At 41.4% G+C, this 25,544-nt stretch overlaps 1 long non-coding RNA gene across 1 annotated transcript; it reads right to left on the reverse strand.

The window, feature by feature from the left end:
- Positions 1-21,245: 21,245 nt before the first annotated feature.
- On the reverse strand, positions 21,246-21,911 carry LOC148965194 (uncharacterized). Its single transcript, XR_016149812.1, has 3 exons — positions 21,711-21,911; positions 21,441-21,559; positions 21,246-21,353 (listed from the first exon to the last, which is right to left on the reverse strand). It is a non-coding gene; the product is annotated as an uncharacterized LOC148965194 (long non-coding RNA).
- Positions 21,912-25,544: the final 3,633 nt, after the last annotated feature.

Genomic DNA, 25,544 nt, shown 5'->3' on the forward strand with positions numbered 1-25,544 from the left:
GTTTAGCTGGTTGTCTGTTGTGTTTTTTATTTTTTTTCCTTTGTTAATCTCTGGTGGTTTTAATATTTTTTGTATGTTTTTAAAATGTGTATTGTATTGTTTCTGTGCTCTTTGGTTTTCTCTTGTGTTTTGTTTTTGTTTGTCTTTATCTTCTGGTGTTTTTTGTCTGTTTTTTTATTTTCTCTGGTTTTTATTGTATCTGGTTTTTAGTTTCTCTGGTTTTATGTTGTCTTGTTTTTTTTCTGGTTTTTAATTTGCGTGGTTGTTATTTTCTCTGGTTGTTTTGTTCTCTGGTAGTTATGTTTTGTGGTTGTTGTGTTTATTTTGTCTGGATGTTGTTTTCTCTGGTTGTTGTTTTGTGTGGTTGTTAATTTTTCTGGTTGTTTTTTGGGGAGGTGATTTTCTGTGGTTTTTAGGTTGTCTGGTTTTTATTTTGTCTGGTGTGTATTTGCTGTTTTTTTAGTTTCTCTGTTTTATATTTGTTCTTTTATTTTCTCTGGTTGTGTTCTCTGGTTATTTTTTTGTGGTTTTTAATTTATCTGGGTTTTTTTTTGGGGGGGTTTTTTTTTTTCTCTGGTTTTTATGTTCTCTGGTTTGTATTTTGTGTGGTTTTTATTTTGTGTGGTTGTTTTTTGTGGTGGTGATTTTATGTGGTTTTTAGGTTGTCTGGTTTTTATTTTGTGTGGTTTTTTATTTTCTGTGTTATTTTTCTGTTTTTTCTTTGGTTATTTTCTGTGGTATTTATTTTCTCTGGTAGTTAATTTGTCTGGTTTTTAATTTATCTGTTATATTTATTTTTGTGTAAGTGTTATTTTTTTTCTGTCATTGTTGTAAGTATTTTTCTGTGATTTTTGTATGTCTTTAGCTGTCATTTTTGTAAAATGTTTGTTTCTGCCATTGTTGTAAATTGTTTTCTGTCATTGTTGTAATTAATTTTCTGTCATTTTTGTATGTATTTAGTTGTCATTTTTGTAAAAGATTTGTTTCTGCCATTGTTGTAAATTGTTTTCTGTCATTGTTGTAATTATGTGTCTGTCATTTCTGTAGTTTTTTAGCTGTCATTTTTGTAAAATATGTGTTTCTGCCATTGTTGTAAATTGTTTTTTGTCATTTTTGTAACTTTTTTTCTGTCAATGGTGTAAGGCCCTTTTTCCCCCCTTTTTTGTCACTTTTTTGTCCATTTTTGTTCCCCCTTTTTTGTCACTTTTTTGTCACTTTTTCCCCCTTTTTTGTCATTTTTTTTTGTCACTTTTTCCCTCTTTTTTTGTCACTTTTTTTGTCACTTTTTCCCCCTTTTTTGTCACTTTTTTGGCCCTTTTTTCCCCCTTTCTTGTCACTTTGTTGTCACTTTTTTTGTCTTTTTTTCCCCCCTTTTTTGTCACTTTGTTGGCCCTTTTTTCCCCCTTTTTTGTCACTTTTTTGGCCCTTTTTTGTCTTTTTTTTCCCCCTTTTTTGTCACTTTTTTGTCACTTTTTCCCCCTTTTTTGTCACTTTTTTCCCCCTTTTTTTTTCCCCTTTTTTGTCACTTTTTTGGCCCTTTTTCCCCCTTTTTTGTCACTTTGTTGGCCCTTTTTTCCCCCTTTTGTTGTCACTTTTTTGGCCCTTTTTTGTCACTTTTTTGGCCCTTTTTTCCCCCTTTTTTGTCACTTTGTTGTCCCATTTTTTCCCCCCTTTTTTGTCACTTTTTTTGCCCTTTTTTCCCCCTTTTTTGTCACTTTTTTGGTCACTTTTTTTTGTCACTTTTTTGTCCCTTTTTTTCCCCTTTTTTGTCACTTTTTTGGCCCTTTCCCCCCCCTTTTTTGGTCCCTTTTTTGTCACTTTCTTGTCCCTTTTTGTCACTTTTGTCCCTTTTTTTTCCCCTTTTTTGTCACTTTTTTGGCCCTTTTTTCCCCCTTTTTTGTTGTCACTCTTTTTGTCAGTTTTTTGGCCCTTTTTTCCCCTTTTTTGTCACTTTTTTGTCACTTTTTTTGTCACTTTTTTGTCACTTTTTTTGTCACTTTTTTTGTCACTTTTTTGTCACTTTTTTTGTCACTTTTTTGGCCCTTTTTTCCCCCCTTTTTTGTCACTTTTTTGTCAGTTTTTTTCCCCTTTTTTGTCACTTTTTTGGCCCTTTCCCCCCCCTTTTTTGTCACTTTTGTCTCTTTTTTTGTCACTTTTTTGGCCCTTTTTCCCCCCTTTTTTGTCACTTTTGTGTCTTTTTTTGTCACTTTTTTTGTCACTTTTTTTTGTCACTTTTTTGTCACTTTTGTCCCTTTTTGTCACTTTTTTGTCCCTTTTTTTTTCCCCTTTTTTGTCACTTTTTTTGTCCCTTTTTTTACCCTTTTTTGTCACTTTTTTGTCCCTTTTTTGTCAGTTTTTTTGGCCCTTTTTCCCCCTTTTTTGTCACTTTGTTGTCCCATTTTTTTTTCCCCCCCTTTTTTGTCACTTTTTTGGCCCTTTTTTCCCCCTTTTTTGTTGTCAGTCTTTTTGTCACTTTTGGCCCTTTTTTTCCCCTTTTTTGTCACTTTTTTTGTCACTTTTTTGTCACTTTTTTTGTCACTTTTTTGTCACTTTTTTGGCCCTTTTTCCCCCCTTTTTTGTCACTTTTTTTTGTCACTTTTTTTTGTCACTTTTTTGGCCCTTTTTCCCCCCTTTTTTGTCACTTTTTTGTCCTTTTTTTGTCCCTATTTGTATTATGGTTTAAGTTCCTCTTCTTCCTCCTCTTGTTCATTGTTGTCTTCTTTCTCTTCTTCTCTTTTGTTCCCTTTTTTCTCTTCATTTGTGTTAAGTGTTTTAATTTTCTTTTTCTTTTTCTTTTAATTTTCTTTTTCTTTTTCTTTTTCTTTTTCTTTTAATTTTCTTTTTCTTTTTCTTTTTCTTTTTCTTTTAATTTTCTTTTTCTTTCTTCTTTTCTATTTTTTGGCTTTTTCGATTTTTAGACCCTAGTTTTAAGTTTTAAGTTTTAAGTTTTAAGTTTTAAGTTTTAAGTTTTAAGTTTTAAGTTTTAAGTTTTAAGTTTTAAGTTTTAAGTTTTAAGTTTTAAGTTTTAAGTTTTAAGTTTTAAGTTTTAAGTTTTAAGTTTTAAGTTTTAAGTTTTAAGTTTTAAGTTTTAAGTTTTAAGTTTTAAGTTTTAAGTTTTAAGTTTTAAGTTTTAAGTTTTAAGTTTTAAGTTTTAAGTTTTAAGTTTTAAGTTTTAAGTTTTAAGTTTTAAGTTTTAAGTTTTAAGTTTTAAGTTTTAAGTTTTAAGTTTTAAGTTTTAAGTTTTAAGTTTTAAGTTTTAAGTTTTAAGTTTTAAGTTTTAAGTTTTAAGTTTTAAGTTTTAAGTTTTAAGTTTTAAGTTTTAAGTTTTAAGTTTTAAGTTTTAAGTTTTAAGTTTTAAGTTTTAAGTTTTAAGTTTTAAGTTTTAAGTTTTAAGTTTTAAGTTTTAAGTTTTAAGTTTTAAGTTTTAAGTTTTAAGTTTTAAGTTTTAAGTTTTAAGTTTTAAGTTTTAAGTTTTAAGTTTTAAGTTTTAAGTTTTAAGTTTTAAGTTTTAAGTTTTAAGTTTTAAGTTTTAAGTTTTAAGTTTTAAGTTTTAAGTTTTAAGTTTTAAGGACTCCTGCCCCAGACACATCCCACACCACGCTCACACACAAATAAAGACAACACAACCAAAAATGTTTCTCCATAATAAAGTCCTCATTGGTGGACTGGAGACCTCTTATGTTTTCAAGCACACAGCCTTTGTAAACTGTGGATGGCAGCGAACCATTCTTTCATTAAAGGTTATTATTTTGCCTTTGTCAGCTCCTGATTCACATAACCAATAAATCACTTTTATTCAACATTCCTCGTTGACTCTTTCATTTTTCCCCTACACAAAGACAAGAGGAAACACTACAATAAACACACAAGACAGAAAAAATGAACCATTTCAGTTTTATTACAGAGTAACAAAGGAAAGCACTACAGTAGATGAACACACTTAAACACAGACCAAAATGTTTTCTTAACAACTTATTTGGACAGAAATGTATTATCAATTTGGTCTCAAACCTTTCTGAAAAGGTTTATCATTTTTATTACTATACTTTTTATTGGTTAATGAAACACATAATATATACTACATTATGACCTTTTTGCATAAAAACACAAGTTTCAATGACCTCCTGTTATGATGCACTTTTGTCATTATTTACTCTTCCTACATAATTTTGCACACAAAACATGGGTCAAAAATTTTCTTACACCCTTTCCAAAAATATACAATTTGTCATGCTTACATTAGGATTTCATACAAAGACACTGAGGTACAGTTAGGCGTCCCAGGACATTTAAGGGGTTAGACTAAGGAGAAAAACAAAGAGCAAACACAACAACAAACATGGACAAATAGCATTTTCACTTTTACTACAGAGTAAGAAATGCAACAACTAGAGGACCAGACCAGAGTACAGTGTAAGAACTCAAACTACAACAACATAGTCAGAGAAGAGAGTCAAAGAAAATCAGAGAGAGTCAAAGAAAGTCTAAGAAAGTCAAAGACAGTCAAAGAGAGTCAAAGAAAGTCAAAGAAAGTCACAGACAGTCAAAGAGAGTCAGAGAAGAGAGTCAAAGAAAATCAGAGAGTCAAAGAAAGTCTAAGAAGAAAGTCAAAGACAGTCAAAGAAAGTCAAAGAGAGTCAAAGAAAATCACAGACAGTCAAAGAGAGTCAGAGAAGAGAGTCAAAGAAAATCAGAGAGAGTCAAAGAAAGTCTAAGAAAGTCAAAGACAGTCAAAGACAGTCAGAGAAGAGAGTCAAAGAAAATCAGAGAGTCAAAGAAAGTCTAAGAAGAAAGTCAAAGACAGTCAAAGAAAGTCAAAGAGAGTCAGAGAAGAGAGTCAAAGAAAATCAGAGTCAAAGAAAGTCTAAGAGAGTCAGAGAAGACAGTCAAAGAAAATCAGAGAGAGTCAAAGAAAGTCTAAGAAAGTCAAAGACAGTCAAAGAGAGTCAGAGAAGAGAGTCAAAGAAAATCAGAGAGTCAAAGAAAGTCTAAGAAGAAAGTCAAAGAAAGTCACAGACAGTCAAAGAGAGTCAGAGAAGAGAGTCAAAGAAAATCAGAGAGTCAAAGAAAGTCTAAGAGGAAAGTCAAAGACAGTCAAAGAAAGTCAAAGAGAGTCAAAGAAAATCACAGACAGTCAAAGAGAGTCAGAGAAGAGAGTCAAAGAAAATCAGAGAGAGTCAAAGAAAGTCAAAGACAGTCAAAGACAGTCAGAGAAGAGAGTCAAAGAAAATCAGAGAGTCAAAGAAAGTCTAAGAAGAAAGTCAAAGACAGTCAAAGAAAGTCAAAGAGAGTCAGAGAAGAGAGTCAAAGAAAATCAGAGTCAAAGAAAGTCTAAGAGAGTCAGAGAAGACAGTCAAAGAAAATCAGAGAGAGTCAAAGAAAGTCTAAGAGAGTCAGAGAAGACAGTCAAAGAAGAAAGTCAAAGAACAAAGTCAAAGAGAGTCAGAGAAGACAGTCAAAGACAGTCTCAAAGAAGAAAGTCAAAGAGAGTCAAAGAAAGTCACAGACAGTCAAAGAGAGTCAGAGAAGAGAGTCAAAGAAAATCAGAGAGAGTCAAAGAAAGTCAAAGAAGAAAGTCAAAGAGAGTCAGAGAAGACAGTCAAAGACAGTCTCAAAGAAGAAAGTCAAAGAGAGTCAAAGAGAGTCACAGACAGTCAAAGAGAGTCAGAGAAGAGAGTCAAAGAAAATCAGAGAGAGTCAAAGAAAGTCAAAGAGAGTCAGAGAAGACAGTCAAAGAAAATCAGAGAGAGTCAAAGAAAGTCAAAGAAGAAAGTCAAAGAGAGTCAGAGAAAACAGTCAAAGACAGTCTCAAAGAAGAAAGTCAAAGAAGAAAGTCAAAGAGAGTCAAAGAGAGTCAAAGAAGAAAGTCAAAGAAGAAAATCAGAGAGTCAAAGAAAGTCTAAGAAGAAAGTCAAAGACAGTCAAAGAAAATCAGAGAGAGTCAAAGAAAGTCTAAGAAAGTCAAAGACAGTCAAAGAGAGTCAGAGAAGAGAGTCAAAGAAAATCAGAGAGTCAAAGAAAGTCTAAGAAGAAAGTCAAAGACAGTCAAAGACAGTCAAAGAGAGTCAGAGAAGACAGTCAAAGAAAATCAGAGAGAGTCAAAGAAAGTCTAAGAAAGTCAAAGACAGTCAAAGAGAGTCAGAGAAGAGAGTCAAAGAAAATCAGAGAGTCAAAGAAAGTCTAAGAAGAAAGTCAAAGACAGTCAAAGAAAGTCAAAGAGAGTCAGAGAAGAGAGTCAAAGAAAATCAGAGAGTCAAAGAAAGTCTAAGAGAGTCAGAGAAGACAGTCAAAGAAAATCAGAGAGTCAAAGAAAGTCAGAGAAGACAGTCAAAGACAGTCTCAAAGAAGAAAGTCAAAGAAGAAAGTCAAAGAAGAAAGTCAAAGAGAGTCAAAGAGAGTCAAAGAAAGTCAAAGAAGAAAGTCAAAGAGAGTCAGAGAAGACAGTCAAAGACAGTCTCAAAGAAGAAAGTCAAAGAGAGTCAAAGAAAATCACAGACAGTCAAAGAGAGTCAGAGAAGACAGTCAAAGAAAATCAGAGAGTCAAAGAAAGTCTAAGAAGAAAGTCAAAGACAGTCAAAGAAAGTCAAAGAGAGTCAGAGAAGAGAGTCAAAGAAAGTCTAAGAAGAAAGTCAAAGACAATCAAAGAAAGTCAAAGAGAGTCAAAGAAAATCACAGACAGTCAAAGAGAGTCAGAGAAGACAGTCAAAGAAAATCAGAGAGTCAAAGAAAGTCTAAGAAGAAAGTCAAAGACAGTCAAAGAAAGTCAAAGAGAGTCAGAGAAGAGAGTCAAAGAAAGTCTAAGAAGAAAGTCAAAGACAGTCAAAGAAAGTCAAAGAGAGTCAGAGAAGACAGTCAAAGAAAATCAGAGAGAGTCAAAGAAAGTCAGAGAAGACAGTCAAAGACAGTCTCAAAGAAGAAAGTCAAAGAAGAAAGTCAAAGAAGAAAGTCAAAGAGAGTCAAAGAGAGTCAAAGAAAGTCAAAGAAGAAAGTCAAAGAGAGTCAGAGAAGACAGTCAAAGACAGTCTCAAAGAAGAAAGTCAAAGAGAGTCAAAGAAAATCACAGACAGTCAAAGAGAGTCAGAGAAGACAGTCAAAGAAAATCAGAGAGAGTCAAAGAAAGTCTAAAAAAGTCAAAGACAGTCAAAGACAGTCAGAGAAGAGAGTCAAAGAAAATCAGAGAGTCAAAGAAAGTCTAAGAAGAAAGTCAAAGACAATCAAAGAAAGTCAAAGACAGTCAGAGAAGACAGTCAAAGAAAATCAGAGAGAGTCAAAGAAAGTCAAAGAAGAAAGTCAAAGAGTCAGAGAAGACAGTCAAAGACAGTCTCAAAGAAGAAAGTCAAAGAAGAAAGTCAAAGAAGAAAGTCAGAGAATAGAGTCAAACAGACTCAAAGACAGTCAGAGAAGAGTCAAAGACAGTCAAAGAAAGTCAAAAACAGTCAAAGAGAGTCAAAGAAAGTCAAAGAAGAAAGTCAAAGAGAGTCAAAGAGAGTCAGAGAAGAAAGTCAGAGAGAGTCAAAGAAAGTCAAACAGAGTCAAAGAGAGTCAGAGAAAAGTCAAAGAGAGTCAAAGAAGAAAGTCAAAGAGACTCAAAGAAGAAAGTCAGAGAATAGAGTCAAACAGAGTCAAAGAGAGTCAGAGAAGAGTCAAAGAAAGTCAAAGAAGAAAGTCAGAGAGTCAAAGACAGTCAGAGAAGAGAGTCAAAGAAGAAAGTCAAAGACTAGAGTGTGTGTGAAGAAGAGTAAGCGTCAACGACTAGAGTGTGTGTGTGTAGAGTAAGCGTCAACGACTAGAGTGTGTGTGTGAAGAGTAAGAGTCAACGACTAGAGTGTGTGTGTCAAGAAGAGTAAGCGTCAAAGACTAGAGTGTGTGTGTCAAGAAGAGTAAGAGTCAACGACTAGAGTGTGTGTGAAGAGTAAGAGTCAAAGCCTAGAGTGTGTGTGTGAAGAGTAAGCATCAACGACTAGAGTGTGTGTGAAGAGTAAGAGTCAAAGACTAGAGTGTGTGTGTCAAGAGTAAGAGTCAAAGACTAGAGTGTGTGTGTCAAGAGTAAGAGTCAAAGACTAGAGTGTGTGTGAAGAGTAAGAGTCAAAGACTAGAGTGTGTGTGTCAAGAGTAAGAGTCAAAGACTAGAGTGTGTGTGTCAAGAGTAAGAGTCAAAGACTAGAGTGTGTGTGAAGAGTAAGAGTCAAAGACTAGAGTGTGTGTGTCAAGAGTAAGAGTCAAAGACTAGAGTGTGTGTGAAGAGTAAGAGTCAAAGACTAGAGTGTGTGTGTCAAGAGTAAGAGTCAAAGACTAGAGTGTGTGTGTGAAGAGTAAGAGTCAAAGCCTAGAGTGTGTGTGTGTGAAGAGTAAGAGTCAACGACTAGAGTGTGTGTGAAGAGTACGAGTCAAAGACTAGAGTGTGTGTGTCAAGAGTAAGAGTCAAAGACTAGAGTGTGTGTGAAGAGTAAGAGTCAAAGCCTAGAGTGTGTGTGTGTGTGTGTGAAGAGTAAGAGTCAACGACTAGAGTGTGTGTGAAGAGTAAGCGTCAACGACTACAGTGTGTGTGAAGAGTAAGAGTCAAAGCCTAGAGTGTGTGTGTGAAGCGTAAGAGTCAACGACTAGAGTGTGTGTGAAGAGTAAGAGTCAAAGACTAGAGTGTGTGTGTCAAGAGTAAGAGTCAAAGCCTAGAGTGTGTGTGTGAAGAGTAAGAGTCAAAGCCTAGAGTGTGTGTGTGAAGAGTAAGAGTCAAAGCCTAGAGTGTGTGTGTGAAGAGTAAGCGTCAACGACTAGAGTGTGTGTGAAGAGTAAGAGTCAAAGACTAGAGTGTGTGTGTCAAGAGTAAGAGTCAAAGACTAGAGTGTGTGTGAAGAGTAAGAGTCAAAGCCTAGAGTGTGTGTGTGTGTGTGTGTGTGAAGAGTAAGAGTCAACGACTAGAGTGTGTGTGAAGAGTAAGAGTCAAAGCCTAGAGTGTGTGTGTGAAGAGTAAGAGTCAAAGCCTAGAGTGTGTGTGTGAAGAGTAAGAGTCAAAGCCTAGAGTGTGTGTGTGAAGAGTAAGCGTCAACGACTAGAGTGTGTGTGAAGAGTAAGAGTCAAACACTAGAGTGTGTGTGTCAAGAGTAAGAGTCAAAGCCTAGAGTGTGTGTGTGTGTGTGTGAAGAGTAAGAGTCAACGACTAGAGTGTGTGTGAAGAGTAAGAGTCAAAGCCTAGAGTGTGTGTGTGAAGAGTAAGCGTCAACGACTAGAGTGTGTGTGAAGAGTAAGAGTCAAAGCCTAGAGTGTGTGTGTGTGAAGCGTAAGAGTCAACGACTAGAGTGTGTGTGAAGAGTAAGAGTCAAAGACTAGAGTGTGTGTGTCAAGAGTAAGAGTCAAAGACTAGAGTGTGTGTGTCAAGAGTAAGAGTCAACGACTAGAGTGTGTGTGTCAAGAGTAAGAGTCAAAGCCTAGAGTGTGTGTGTGAAGAGTAAGCGTCAAAGACTAGAGTGTGTGTGTGAAGAGTAAGAGTCAAAGCCTAGAGTGTGTGTGTCACGAAGAGTAAGCGTCAAAGACTAGAGTGTGTGTGTGTGAAGAGTAAGCGTCAAAGACTAGAGTGTGTGTGTCAAGAGTAAGAGTCAACGACTAGAGTGTGTGTGTGAAGAGTAAGCGTCAAAGACTAGAGTGTGTGTGTGAACAGTAAGAGTCAACGACTAGAGTGTGTGTGTCAAGAGTAAGAGTCAATGACTAGAGTGTGTGTGTGTGAAGAGTAAGCGTCAAAGACTAGAGTGTGTGTGTGTCAAGAGTAAGAGTCAACGACTAGAGTGTGTGTGTGAAGAGTAAGAGTCAAAGACTAGAGTGTGTGTGTCAAGAAGAGTAAGAGTCAAAGACTAGTGTGTGTGTGTGTGTGTGTGTGTGTGTGTGTGTGTGTGTGTGTGTGTGTGTGTGTGTGTGTGTGTGTGTGTGTGTGTGTGTGTGTGTGTGTGTGTGTGTGTGTGAGAAGAGTAAAAGTCAGCCAGAGCAAGAGAGCTAAGAGTAAGAGTGTGTGAACAAACAAGAGCCAGAGAACTAAGAGTAAAGAGTGTACACACCAGAGCAAGAGAGCTAAGAGTAAGAGTGTGTGTAGAAACAAGAGCAAGACTGTGTGAACAAACAAGAGCCAGAGTGTGTGAACAAACAAGAGCAAGAGAAACAAAACAAACGGAACAAGACAAAGACAAACAAAAACACAAACATTACCATCAGACAACTAAAAAGGACCCATAAAAATAAATAACATAAAATACAGAAAGACAAAAGATAAACATTTCAAAAATGACACAAGAAAAATACTTACAAAACTGACAGAAAAAAAAAAAACACAAATGACACAAAAATAATTACACAAATGACTGATAAAACATTTCAAAAATTACCAAAAAATTATACCAAAAATCACTAAAATGACAAGAAAATAATTAGCAAACTGACAGAAAAAACAATTACAAACATTACAACAATGCCAGAAAAAAAATTACACCATTGACACAAAAATATTTACAACACTCACAGAACAAAACAAAAAAATACTAAAATGACAAAAAAATACAAAACTGAAAGAAAACTACTTACAAAAATCACAGAAAATAAAATTACAAAAATGACAGAAAAATACTTACAAAAGTGACAGAAAAAACATTTACAAACATTACAAAAACAATTACAACACTGCCACAAAAAGAATTACACAATTAACAGAAAAATATTTACACAAATGACAGAAAAAAAAACAACTAAAATGAGAGAAAAAAACCCAGAAAAATAATTACACAATTGACAGAAAAAATACATACAAAAATGACATAAAAAATACACAAATGACAGAAAACTATTTACACAAATCACAGAAAATAAAATTACAACAATGACAGAAAAATACTTACAAAAGTGACAGATTTTTTTTTACAAACATTACAAAAACAACAATTGCAACACTGCCACAAAAATATTTACACAATTGACTGAAAAATATTTACACAAATGACAGAAAAAAAAAAAAATACAATGACAGAGAAAAAAACACAGAAAAACCAATTACAACAATGACAGAAACATAATTACACAAATGACACAAAAAATAAATACAAAAATGACATAACAAAAATACACCACTTACAGATAAATACTTAAACCAAGACAAAAAAAACTGACAAAATACACCACCGAAGATAAAAAAGACAGACAAAATTACAACCCAGCAAATAAAACACAGACAGTAAAAAACACAGAAAATAAAAAACACAGCACAAATACACAGAAAATAAAAACCAGAGAAAATCAAAACCAGACAACATCAAAACCTCAGAAAATCAAAACCTCTGAACGTCAAAACCAGACAAAATATAAACCACACAAAATAGAACCAAAAAAAATACAAACAAGACACAATAGAAACCAGAGAAAATCAAAACCAGATAAAAAAAACCACACAAACTAACAACCACAGACACCAAACACCACAGAAAATAAAAACCATACAGAAAATATAAACCAGAGAAAACCACAACCACAAAAAATAACAACCACAGAACATGATTGTTCAAAAACACAAAATAAAAAAACCCACACAAAAAATACAACACCACATAAAATAAAAACCAGAAAAATTAACAGCCACAGAAAATAACTACCACAGAAAATAACAACCAGAGAATACAACAACAACAACCAAACAGAGAAAATAAATCCCACCAAAAATAACAACAACCACATAAAATAACTACCAGAAAAAATAACAACCACAGAAAATAACCAGAGAAAACGACAACCAGAGAAAACAACCAGAGAAGAAAACAACCATAGAAAACAACCACCAGAGAAAACAACAACCAGAGAAAATAAAAAACAGACAACATACAAACCCAACAAAATCACAACCAGACTAAATAAAAACACCAGAGAAAACAAAACACCACTGAAAAACACTACAATACAAATTTGAAAAACATACAAAACAAATTAAAAAAAAAACCCAACAGAGAATAATAAACAAAAAACAAAACCAGACAACCAGCTAAATAAAAAATAAAAAAGACAAACAACCAAATAACCCAAAACTGAAAACACAGACAAACCAAAAACCAAGAAAGAAAAAAGGAAGATAAACACACATATATATATACAAAAAACCACCATACACCATAACAAACAAAAACAAATCCCCAAAAAATAACGCAAAGACACAATAAATACAATAACACGTTCTGTAACACAAAACCCCATACATCATTTTTCCCTTTATTTTTACAAACACGCCATTTCTTGGCCAACAATTACATTCTGTACACCACAATCTGCATCTGCATTGCTCTGCAAAGGCCGTCGACTCGGTCGTCCGTCTCCGATCCTTGGAAGACCGCCGCTCCTTTGGATGAGACCTGACGGAAGATAAACACACCGGTAAACTTAAAAATGTCACACGGAAATTAATATCGATACCGCAGTATTTCATTGGAAAACGCCTCAAAAAATATTCATAAACAGGCCTGAAAAAACGCATTCGTGACGTACTTCAATCTAATCGCTCAAACTGGACAAACGTAAATGCACCTCGACGACCGAGTGTGCTCGTTTAGAACCGCAAAAAAAAAAACCTCTGGATTACCTGGGGAAGAGTTTCTGTAGCTCCAAACTGATGACAAGTCTTACCGCCACTCCATTCTTCTTTGCGCTTCGTCGGGCCAGTCGCTTCCCTCCATCGAGGTTGGCAAAGGGAAACCGTTTCAAGGCTAGGGACGACATTTCGCTTACCTTTCAAATTAAGCGTCGATCCGGAAGGGCCACAAACGTCACTTTGCCCACTACAATATGACGATATCGACTTTGTGGCTTCACGTGCGTGTCTCGCAAAAAGCATAAACGATACGTTGTACGCGCCGCACTAGCTCACCCGTTCCCTCCCAAATAACATTCACGAGACCCGTCTCTTGCGTTCGTGACGCAAGCGGGAAACACAGGTACCGTACAAACTGTGTAAGGGCAATTCGACGACGGCTGTGATCAGCTCATCTGGTACTTGTGTTTCCCACTCGGGGGAACTATTGGGCGAGCTAGTAAGCATACATCGTTTATGCCGGATTCGATGACGGATGTGACGGAACACTGGACGACATCAACTTTGCGTCTCGACGGCTCACCTGTTCCCTCCCGAGTAACATTCACAAGACGTTCGCTCTCCAAATTTGCCGTCCAAAAACAACTATTGGGTGAGCTACCAACCATACATTGTCTGTGCGTTAAAGTGGATGTCTCGTAAAAAAAGAGCATCGACTTGCCACCGTCCACCGTTCGCGTAAGGGCAATTCAATGACGGATGTCGTCAAACAGTGGACGACGTCGACTTCACGCTCTTGACGTCACAAACGATGCATGCTTAACAGCTCACCTGTTCCCTCCCAAGTCACGTCTCTTGCGTTCCCTCTTCAAACCAATTTACACGCCAACCGTAAGAGACACGCAGCCCGTGGCGTTCGTCTGGTAGGAGAACGCGGACGGTCCGTTGAATCAAGCGCGGGCAGAAGGAAAACCCACAAGTGGGAAACACAACTACCCGATAAACCGCGCGAGGGCGATTCGACGACGGACGTCGTCACTTTATCTGGCCCTTGTGTTTCCCACTTGAGTCAGCTATCAAGCATACATCCTTGATGCTCTTCACAAGACATACGCTTTAACACACAAAGTCGACGTCGTCCACCGTTCGTGTGAGGGCGATTCGATGACGGATGTGATCGAACGGTGGACGACGTCGACTTTGTGTCTTCGATCGGATGTCTTCTCAAGAGCGTAAAGAAAACATGCTTAATCGCTCACCTGTTCCCTCCCAAGTAACATTCGCAAGACTCTCGCGTTTGCGCTTCGGCATCGCCATTCGTCCGGTAGGAGAACATAGATGGACGATTAAATCGAGCGCGGGCATAAGTACACCCCTCAGCTGTAACGCAAGTACCAGATAAACTGCGTAAGGGCACTTCAATGACAGATGTGATCAGTTTATCTCGTACTTACGGGTGAGCTGTTAAGCGTGCGTTCTTTACGCTCATTACGAGACATCCGCTTTAACACGCAAAGTTGACCTCGTCCACTGTTTGCGTGAGGGCGATTCGATGACGGATGTGATCGAACGGTGGACATCAACTTTGTGTCTTAAACTGGATGTCTCGTAAAGAGCATAAAGAATATACGCTTAAAAGCTCGCCTACACAAACATGCGTTTACATTTATTTCGCTACACGAGTGCGATTACGTATGCGTGTAGGTATGTTTATAGGTGCGAGTGCATAATGTGCTTTTATATTTGTGTGTATTTTTTAGACTCGTATGCATGTCGACACGTGTTCATATCGTACATGTATCACGTTAATGTACATACTTTTTTAGTGGAATAGCTGCAGCATTGCTGTAGCTGATGGGGATCCTTTCAATAAAACTAAACAAAAAACCTGTTCCCTCCCGAGTAACGTTCGTAAAACGCATCTCTTGCGTTCGCTCTTCAAAGTTGGCGTTGAAAAACAATGACGCGTCCACCGCGACAGAGACGCAGCCCGTGCCATTCGTCTGGTAGGAAAACAAAGACGGACAATTGAGTCGAGCACAGGCGTAACGAAAACACTCGATAGTACGGCAGGAGTCCCACACACACACACACACACCTTTGCGCTTTCAGTCAGGCACGGTCTCCTCAAATCACCAGGCACAATGTATTCGAACGGATCACGGCACGCTTCCGGGTACGGGTTGGCCGTGTCTGTCTGGGAAACACAAGTACGAGATAAACGACCGATCGCATCAGTCATCGAATTGCTCTTACACAAACAGTGGACGATATCAACTTTGTGTCTTCAAGTGGAGGTCTTGTAAAGAATATAGGCTTAAGATCAGCCAATAGCTCACCTGTTCCCTCCAAAGTAACATTCACAAGACGCGTCTCTTGCGTTCGCTCTTCAAATTTGACCTTGAAAAACAATGACGCGTCAACCGCGACAGAGACGCAGCCCGTGGCATTCGTCTGGTAGGAGAACAAAGATGGACGATTAAGTCAAGCACAGGCACAAGTAAAAAACACTCAACGGTACGGCAGGAGTCACACACACACACCTTTGCGCTTTCAGTCAGGCACGGTCTCCTCAAATCACCAAGCAGAATGGATTCGAACGGATCACGGCACGCTTCCACCGAGGCTCGACCGGGTACGGGTTGGCCGCGTGTATCTGGGAAACACAAGTACGAGATGAACGACCGATCGCGTCGGTCATCGAATTGCTCTTACACAAACAGTGGACGATGTAAACTTTGTGGCTTCGAGTGGATGTCTCGTAAAAGAGCGTAAAGAAAGCTCACCTGTTCCCTCCCGAGTGACGTTCACGAGACGCGTCTCTTGCGTCATTGTTTTTCAATGCTCAATTTGAAGAGCAAACACGTCAACCGTAAGAGAGAAACAGCCTGTGCCGTTCATCCGGTCGTAAGGAAAACCTTCGGCTAAACTGTGTAACTGGATCCCATCAGTTTATCGCCATCGAGCACGCATTCTTTATGCTCTTTACGAGACGTCCACTTTAAGACACAAAGTCGATATGGTCCACCGTTTCATCACATCCGTCATTCGATTGCCCTTACACAAACGGTGGACGATATCAACTTTGTGGCTTAAAGCGGATGTCTCGTAAAGAGCATAAACGATACACGCTTGATAGCTCACCCGTTCCCTCCCGAGTAACATTCACGAGACGCGTCTCTTGCGTTCGCTCTTCAAATTTAGCGTTGAAAAACAATGACGCGTCAACCGCGACGGAGACGCAGCCCGTGGCATTCGTCTGGTAGGACAACAAAGATGGACGATTAAGTCAAGAACAGGCATAAGTTAAACACTCAACGGTACGGCAGGAGTCACACACACACACCTTTGCGCTTTCAGTCAGGCACGGTCTCCTCAAATCACCAAGCAGAATGGATTCGAACGGATCGCGGCACGCTTCCACCGAGGCTCGACCGGGTACGGGTTGGCCACGTGTGTGTATCTGGGAAACATAATTACCACATAAACTGATCACATCCATCATTCAATTGCCCTCACACAAACAGTGGAAAATATGAAATTTGTCTTAAAGTGGATGTCTCGTAAAGAGCATAAAGAATACGTGCTCGATAGCTCACCTGTTCCCTCCCGAGTAACATTCACAAGACGCATCTCTTGCGTTCGCTCTTCAACTTTGACCTTGAAAAACAATGACGCGTCAACCGCAACAGAGACGCAGCCCGTGGCGTTCGTCTGGCAGGAGAACATAGATGGACAATTAAGTCAAGCAAAGACATAAGGAAAACTCAACAGTACGGCAGGACTCACACACACACACACACACACACACACCTTTGCGCTTTCAGTCAGGCACGGTCTGCTCAAATCACCAAGCAGAATGGATTCGAACGGATCGCGGCACGCTTCCACCGAGGCTCGACCGGGTACGGGTTGGCCGTGTGTATCTGGGAAACACAAGTACGAGATGAACGACGGATCACATCAGTCATCGCATTGCTCTTACACAAACAATGGACGATATCAACTTTGTGCCTTCGAGTGGATGTCTCGTAAAGAGCATAAAGAAAGCTCACCTGTTCCCTCCCGAGTGACATTCACGAGACGAGTCTCTTGCGTCATTGTTTTTCAATGCTAAATTTGGAGAGCAAACACGTCAACCGTCAGAGAGAAACAGCCTGTGCCGTTCATCCGGTCGTAAGGAAAACCCTCTGCTAAACTGTGTAACTGGATTCCATCAGTTTATCTGGTACTTATGGGTGAGCTATTAAGCATGCATTCTTTATGCTCTTTGCAAGACATCCACTTTAAGACACAAAGTCGATATGGTCCACCGTTTCATCACATCCGTCATGCAATTGCCCTTACACAAACGGTGGACGATATCAACTTTGTGGCTTAAAGTGGATGTCTCGTAAAGAGCATAAACGATACACGCTTGATAGCTCACCCGTTCCCTCCCGAGTAACATTCACGAGACGCGTCTCTTGCGTTCGCTCTTCAAATTTAGCGTTGAAAAACAATGACGCGTCAACCGCGACGGAGACGCAGCCCGTGGCATTCGTCTGGTAGGAGAACAAAGATGGACGATTAAGTCAAGCACAGGCATAAGTAAAAACCACTCAACGGTACGGCAGGAGTCACACACACACACCTTTGCGCTTTCAGTCAGGCACGGTCTGCTCAAATCACCAGGCACAATGTATTCGAACGGATCACGGCACGCTTCCGGGTACGGGTTGGCCGCGTGTATCTGGGAAACACAAGTACGAGATAAACGACTGATCGCGTCAGTCATCGAATTGCTCTTACACAAAGAGTGGACGATGTAAACTTTGTGGCTTCAAGTGGATGTCTTGTAAAGAGCATAAAGAAAGCTCACCTGTTCCCTCCAGAGTAACATTCACAAGACGCGTCTCTTGCGTTCGCTCTTCAAATTTAGCGTTGAAAAACAATGACGCGTCAACCGCAACGGAGACGCAGCCCGTGGCATTCGTCTGGCAGGAGAACAAAGATGGACGATTAAGTCAAGCAGAGGCATAAGTAAAACACTCAACGGTACGGCAGGAGTCACACACACACACCTTTGCCCTTTCAGTCAGGCACGTCTCCTCAAATCACCAAGCAGAATGGATTCGAACGGATCACGGCACGCTTCCACCGAGGCTCGACCGGGTACGGGTTGGCCGCGTGTATCTGGGAAACACAAGTACGAGATAAACGACCGATCGCGTCGGTCATCGAATTGCTCTTACACAAAGAGTGGACGATGTAAACTTTGTGGCTTCGAGTGGATGTCTCGTAAAGAGCGTAAAGAAAGCTCACCTGTTCCCTCCCGAGTGACGTTCACGAGACGCGTCTCTTGCGTCATTGTTTTTCAATGCTAAATTTGAAGAGCAAACACGTCAACCGTAAGAGAGAAACAGCCTGTGCCGTTCATCCGGTCGTAAGGACAACACTCGGCTAAACTGTGTAACTGGATCCCATCAGTTTATCGCCATCGAGCACGCATTCTTTATGCTCTTTACGAGACGTCCACTTTAAGACACAAAGTCGATATGGTCCACCGTTTCATCACATCCGTCATTCAATTGCCCTTACACAAACGGTGGACGATATCAACTTTGTGGCTTAAAGTGGATGTCTCGTAAAGAGCATAAACGATACACGCTTGATAGCTCACCTGTTCCCTCCCGAGTAACATTCACAAGACGCGTCTCTTGCGTTCGCTCTTCAAATTTAGCGTTGAAAAACAATGACGCGTCAACCGCGACGGAGACGCAGCCCGTGGCGTTCGTCTGGTAGGACAACAAAGATGGACGATTAAGTCAAGCACAGGCATAAGTTAAACACTCAACGGTACGGCAGGAGTCACACACACACACCTTTGCGCTTTCAGTCAGGCACGGTCTCCTCAAATCACCAAGCAGAATGGATTCGAACGGATCACGGCACGCTTCCACTTAGGCTCGACCGGGTACGGGTTGGCCACGTGTGTGTATCTGGGAAACATAATTACCACATAAACTGATCACATCCATCATTCAATTGCCCTCACACAAACAGTGGAAAATATGACATTTGTCTTAAAGTGGATGTCTCGTAAAGAGCATAAAGAATACGTGCTCGATAGCTCACCTGTTCCCTCCCGAGTAACATTCACAAGACGCATCTCTTGCGTTCGCTCTTCAACTTTGACCTTGAAAAACAATGACGCGTCAACCGCAACAGAGACGCAGCCCGTGGCGTTCGTCTGGCAGGAGAACATAGATGGACAATTAAGTCAAGCAAAGACATAAGGAAAACTCAACAGTACGGCAGGAGTCACACACACACACACACACCTTTGCGCTTTCAGTCAGGCACGGTCTGCTCAAATCACCAAGCACAATGGATTCAAACGGATCGCGGCACGCTTCCACCGAGGCTCGACCGGGTACGGGTTGGCCGTGTGTATCTGGGAAACACAAGTACGAGATGAACGACGGATCACATCAGTCATCGCATTGCTCTTACACAAACAGTGGACGATATCAACTTTGTGCCTTCGAGTGGATGTCTCGTAAAGAGCATAAAGAAAGCTCACCTGTCCCCTCCCGAGTAACATTCACGAGACGAGTCTCTTGCGTCATTGTTTTTCAATGCTAAATTTGGAGAGCAAACACGTCAACCGTCAGAGAGAAACAGCCTGTGCCGTTCATCCGGTCGTAAGGAAAACCCTCGGCTAAACTGTGTAACTGGATTCCATCAGTTTATCTGGTACTAATGGGTGAGCTATTAAGCATGCATTCTTTATGCTCTTTACAAGACATCCACTTTAAGACACAAAGTCGATATGGTCCACCGTTTCATCACATCCGTCATGCAATTGCCCTTACACAAACGGTGGACGATATCAACTTTGTGGCTTAAAGTAGATGTCTCGTAAAGAGCATAAACGATACATGCTTGATAGCTCACCCGTTCCCTCCCAAGTAACATTCACAAGACGCGTCTCTTGCGTTCGCTCTCCAAATTTAACGTTGAAAAACAATGACGCGTCAACCGCGACGGAGACGCAGCCCGTGGCATTCGTCTGGTAGGAGAACAAAGATGGACGATTAAGTCAAGCACAGGCATAAGTAAAAACCACTCAACGGTACGGCAGGAGTCACACACACACACCTTTGCGCTTTCAGTCAGGCACGGTCTGCTCAAATCACCAGGCACAATGTATTCGAACGGATCACGGCACGCTTCCGGGTACGGGTTGGCCGCGTGTATCTGGGAAACACAAGTACGAGATAAACGACTGATCGCGTCAGTCATCGAATTGCTCTTACACAAACAGTGGACGATGTAAACTTTGTGGCTTCAAGTGTATGTCTTGTAAAGAGCATAAAGAATACACGCTTGATAGCTCACCTCTTCCCTCCAGAGTAACATTCACAAGACGCGTCTCTTGCGTTCGCTCTTCAAATTTGACCTTGAAAAACTATGGCGCGTCAACCGCAACAGAGACGCAGCCCGTGCCATTCGTCTGGTAGGAGAACAAAGATGGACAATTAAGTCAAGCACAGGCATAAGGAAAACACAACGGTACGGCAGGAGTCACACACACACACACACCTTTGCGCTTTCAGTCAGGCACGATCTGCTCAAACCACCAAGCAGAATGGATTCAAACGGATCGCGGCACGCTTCCACCGAGGCTCGACCGGGTACGGGTTGGCCGCGTGTATCTGGGAAACACAAGTACGAGATGAACGACTGATCGCGTCAGTCATCGAATTGCCCTTACACAAACAGTGGACAATATCAACTTTGTGCCTTTAAGTGGACGTCTCGTAAAGACCATAAACAATATATGCTTAACATCAGCCAATAGCTCACCTGTTCCCTCCCGAGTAACATTCACACGACGCGTCTCTTGCGTCATTGTTTTTCAATGCTAAATTTCAAGAGCAAACACGTCAACCGTCAGAGAGAAACAGCCTGTGCCGTTCATCCGGTCGTAAGGAGAACCCTCTGCTAAACTGTGTAACTGGATCCGATCTGTTTATCTGGTACTTATGTTTCCCACTTATGGGTGAGCCATCGAGCATGCATTCTTTATGCTCTTTGCGAGACGTCCACTTTAAGACACAAAGTTGATATCGTCCACCGTTTCATCACATCCGTCAATCAATTGCCCTTACACAAACGGTGGACGAAGTCAACTTTGTGTCTTAAAGTGGATGTCTCGTAAAGAGCATAAACGATACATGCTTGATAGCTCACCTGTTCCCTCCCAAGTAACATTCACGAGACGCGTCTCTTGCGTTCGCTCTTCAAATTTACCGTTGAAAAACAATGACGCGTCAACCGCGACGGAGACGCAGCCCGTGGCATTCGTCTGGTAGGAGAACAAAGATGGACGATTAAGTCAAGCACAGGCATGAGTAAAAAACTCAACGGTACGGCAGGAGTCACACACACACACCTTTGCGCTTTCAGTCAGGCACGGTCTCCTCAAATCACCAAGCAGAATGGATTCGAACGGATCACGGCACGCTTCCACCGAGGCTCGACCGGGTACGGGTTGGCCGCGTGTATCTGGGAAACACAAGTACGAGATAAACGACTGATCGCGTCAGTCATCGAATTGCTCTTACACAAACAGTGGACGATGTAAACTTTGTGGCTTCAAGTGGATGTCTTGTAAAGAGCATAAAGAATACACGCTTGATAGCTCACCTCTTCCCTCCAGAGTAACATTCACAAGACGCGTCTCTTGCGTTCGCTCTTCAAATTTGACCTTGAAAAACTATGGCGCGTCAACCGCAACAGAGACGCAGCCCGTGCCATTCGTCTGGTAGGAGAACAAAGATGGACAATTAAGTCAAGCACAGGCATAAGGAAAACACAACGGTACGGCAGGAGTCACACACACACACACCTTTGCGCTTTCAGTCAGGCACGATCTGCTCAAACCACCAAGCAGAATGGATTCGAACGGATCGCGGCACGCTTCCACCGAGGCTCGACCGGGTACGGGTTGGCCGTGTATGCGAGTATCTGGGAAACACAAGTACGAGATGAACAAATGATCACGTCGGTCATCGAATTGGTCTTACACAAACAGTGGACAATATCAACTTTGTGCCTTTAAGTGGACGTCTCGTAAAGACCATAAACAATATATGCTTAACATCAGCCAATAGCTCACCTGTTCCCTCCCGAGTAACATTCACACGACGCGTCTCTTGCGTCATTGTTTTTCAATGCTAAATTTCAAGAGCAAACACGTCAACCGTAAGAGAGACACAGCCTGTGCCGTTCATCCGGTCGTAAGGAAAACCCTCTGCTAAACTGTGAAACTGGATCCAATCGGTTTATCTGGTACTTACGTTTCCCACTTATGGGTGAGCCATCGAGCATGCATTCTTTATGCTCTTTGCGAGACGTCCACTTTAAGACACAAAGTTGATATCGTCCACCGTTTCATCACATCCGTCAATCAATTGCCCTTACACAAACGGTGGACGAAGTCAACTTTGTGTCTTAAAGTGGATGTCTCGTAAAGAGCATAAACGATACATGCTTGATAGCTCACCTCTTCCCCCCAAAGTAACATTCACAAGACGCGTCTCTTGCGTTCGCTCTTCAAATTTGACCTTGAAAAACAATGACGCGTCAACCGCAACGGAGACGCAGCCCGTGGCATTCGTCTGGTAGGAGAACAAAGATGGACGATTAAGTCAAGCACAGGCATGAGTAAAACACTCAACGGTACGGCAGGAGTCACACACACACACACACACACACACCTTTGCGCTTTCAGTCAGGCACGGTCTCCTCAAATCACCAAGCAGAATGGATTCGAACGGATCACGGCACGCTTCCACCGAGGCTCGACCGGGTACGGGTTGGCCGCGTGTATCTGGGAAACACAAGTACGAGATGAACGACGGATCACATCAGTCATCGAATTGCTCTTACACAAACAGTGGAAAATATGACATTTGTGTCTTAAAGTGGAGGTCTTGTAAAGAGCATAAAGAATACACGCTTGATAGCTCACCTCTTCCCTCCAGAGTAACATTCACAAGACGCGTCTCTTGCGTTCGCTCTTCAAATTTGACCTTGAAAAACAATGACGCGTCAACCGCAACGGAGACGCAGCCCATGGCATTCGTCTGGTAGGAGAACAAAGATGGACGATTAAGTCAAGCACAGGCATGAGTAAAACACTCAACGGTACGGCAGGAGTCACACACACACACACACACACACACACACCTTTGCGCTTTCAGTCAGGCACGGTCTCCTCAAATCACCAAGCAGAATGGATTCGAACGGATCACGGCACGCTTCCACCGAGGCTCGACCGGGTACGGGTTGGCCGCGTGTATCTGGGAAACACAAGTACGAGATAAACGACTGATCGCGTCAATCATCCAATTGCTCTTACACAAACAGTGGACGATGTAAACTTTGTGGCTTCAAGTGGATGTCTCGTAAAGAGCATAAAGAATACACGCTTGATAGCTCACCTCTTCCCTCCAGAGTAACATTCACAAGACGCGTCTCTTGCGTTCGCTCTTCAAATTTGACCTTGAAAAACTATGGCGCGTCAACCGCAACAGAGACGCAGCCCGTGCCATTCGTCTGGTAGGAGAACAAAGATGGACGATTAAGTCAAGCACAGGCATAAGGAAAACACAACGGTACGGCAGGAGTCACACACACACACACCTTTGCGCTTTCAGTCAGGCACGATCTGCTCAAACCACCAAGCAGAATGGATTCGAACGGATCGCGGCACGCTTCCACCGAGGCTCGACCGGGTACGGGTTGGCCGTGTATGCGAGTATCTGGGAAACACAAGTACGAGATGAACAAATGATCACGTCGGTCATTGAATTGGTCTTACACAAACAGTGGACAATATCAACTTTGTGCCTTTAAGTGGACGTCTTGTAAAGACCATAAACAATATATGCTTAACATCAGCCAATAGCTCACCTGTTCCCTCCCGAGTAACATTCACACGACGCGTCTCTTGCGTCATTGTTTTTCAATGCTAAATTTCAAGAGCAAACACGTCAACCGTCAGAGAGAAACAGCCTGTGCCGTTCATCCGGTCGTAAGGAGAACCCTCTGCTAAACTGTGTAACTGGATCCGATCTGTTTATCTGGTACTTATGTTTCCCACTTATGGGTGAGCCATCGAGCATGCATTCTTTATGCTCTTTGCGAGACATCCACTTTAAGACACAAAGTTGATATCGTCCACCGTTTCATCACATCCGTCAATCAATTGCCCTTACACAAACGGTGGACGAAGTCAACTTTGTGTCTTAAAGTGGATGTCTCGTAAAGAGCATAAACGATACATGCTTGATAGCTCACCTGTTCCCTCCCAAGTAACATTCACGAGACGCGTCTCTTGCGTTCGCTCTTCAAATTTACCGTTGAAAAACAATGACGCGTCAACCGCGACGGAGACGCAGCCCGTGGCATTCGTCTGGTAGGAGAACAAAGATGGACGATTAAGTCAAGCACAGGCATGAGTAAAAAACTCAACGGTACGGCAGGAGTCACACACACACACCTTTGCGCTTTCAGTCAGGCACGGTCTCCTCAAATCACCAAGCAGAATGGATTCGAACGGATCACGGCACGCTTCCACCGAGGCTCGACCGGGTACGGGTTGGCCGCGTGTATCTGGGAAACACAAGTACGAGATAAACGACTGATCGCGTCAATCATCGAATTGCTCTTACACAAACAGTGGACGATGTAAACTTTGTGGCTTCAAGTGGATGTCTTGTAAAGAGCATAAAGAATACACGCTTGATAGCTCACCTCTTCCCTCCACAGTAACATTCACAAGACGCGTCTCTTGCGTTCGCTCTTCAAATTTGACCTTGAAAAACTATGGCGCGTCAACCGCAACAGAGACGCAGCCCGTGCCATTCGTCTGGTAGGAGAACAAAGATGGACGATTAAGTCAAGCACAGGCATAAGGAAAACACAACGGTACGGCAGGAGTCACACACACACACACCTTTGCGCTTTCAGTCAGGCACGATCTGCTCAAACCACCAAGCAGAATGGATTCGAACGGATCGCGGCACGCTTCCACCGAGGCTCGACCGGGTACGGGTTGGCCGTGTATGCGAGTATCTGGGAAACACAAGTACGAGATGAACAAATGATCACGTCGGTCATTGAATTGGTCTTACACAAACAGTGGACAATATCAACTTTGTGCCTTTAAGTGGACGTCTTGTAAAGACCATAAACAATATATGCTTAACATCAGCCAATAGCTCACCTGTTCCCTCCCGAGTAACATTCACACGACGCGTCTCTTGCGTCATTGTTTTTCAATGCTAAATTTCAAGAGCAAACACGTCAACCGTAAGAGAGACACAGCCTGTGCCGTTCATCCGGTCGTAAGGAAAACCCTCTGCTAAACTGTGTAACTGGATCCGATCGGTTTATCTGGTACTTATGTTTCCCACTTATGGGTGAGCCATCGAGCATGTATTCTTTATGCTCTTTGCGAGACGTCCACTTTAAGACACAAAGTTGATATCGTCCACCGTTTCATCACATCCGTCAATCAATTGCCCTTACACAAACGGTGGACGAAGTCAACTTTGTGTCTTAAAGTGGATGTCTCGTAAAGAGCATAAACGATACATGCTTGATAGCTCACCTCTTCCCTCCAAAGTAACATTCACGAGACGCGTCTCTTGCGTTCGCTCTTCAAATTTGACCTTGAAAAACAATGACGCGTCAACCGCAACAGAGACGCAGCCCGTGGCATTCGTCTGGTAGGAGAACAAAGATGGACGATTAAGTCAAGCACAGGCATAAGGAAAACACAACGGTACGGCAGGAGTCACACACACACACACACACACACACACCTTTGCGCTTTCAGTCAGGCACGGTCTCCTCAAATCACGGATCACGGCACACTTCCACGGGTTGGCCGCGTGTATCTGGGAAACAAAAGTACGAGATAAACGACTCATCACATGCGTCA

The sequence above is a fragment of the Pimephales promelas genome, chromosome 24, assembly GCF_988280905.1.
Source record: "Pimephales promelas chromosome 24, fPimPro1.hap1.1, whole genome shotgun sequence".
In the NCBI taxonomy this organism is placed as follows: domain Eukaryota; kingdom Metazoa; phylum Chordata; class Actinopteri; order Cypriniformes; family Leuciscidae; genus Pimephales; species Pimephales promelas.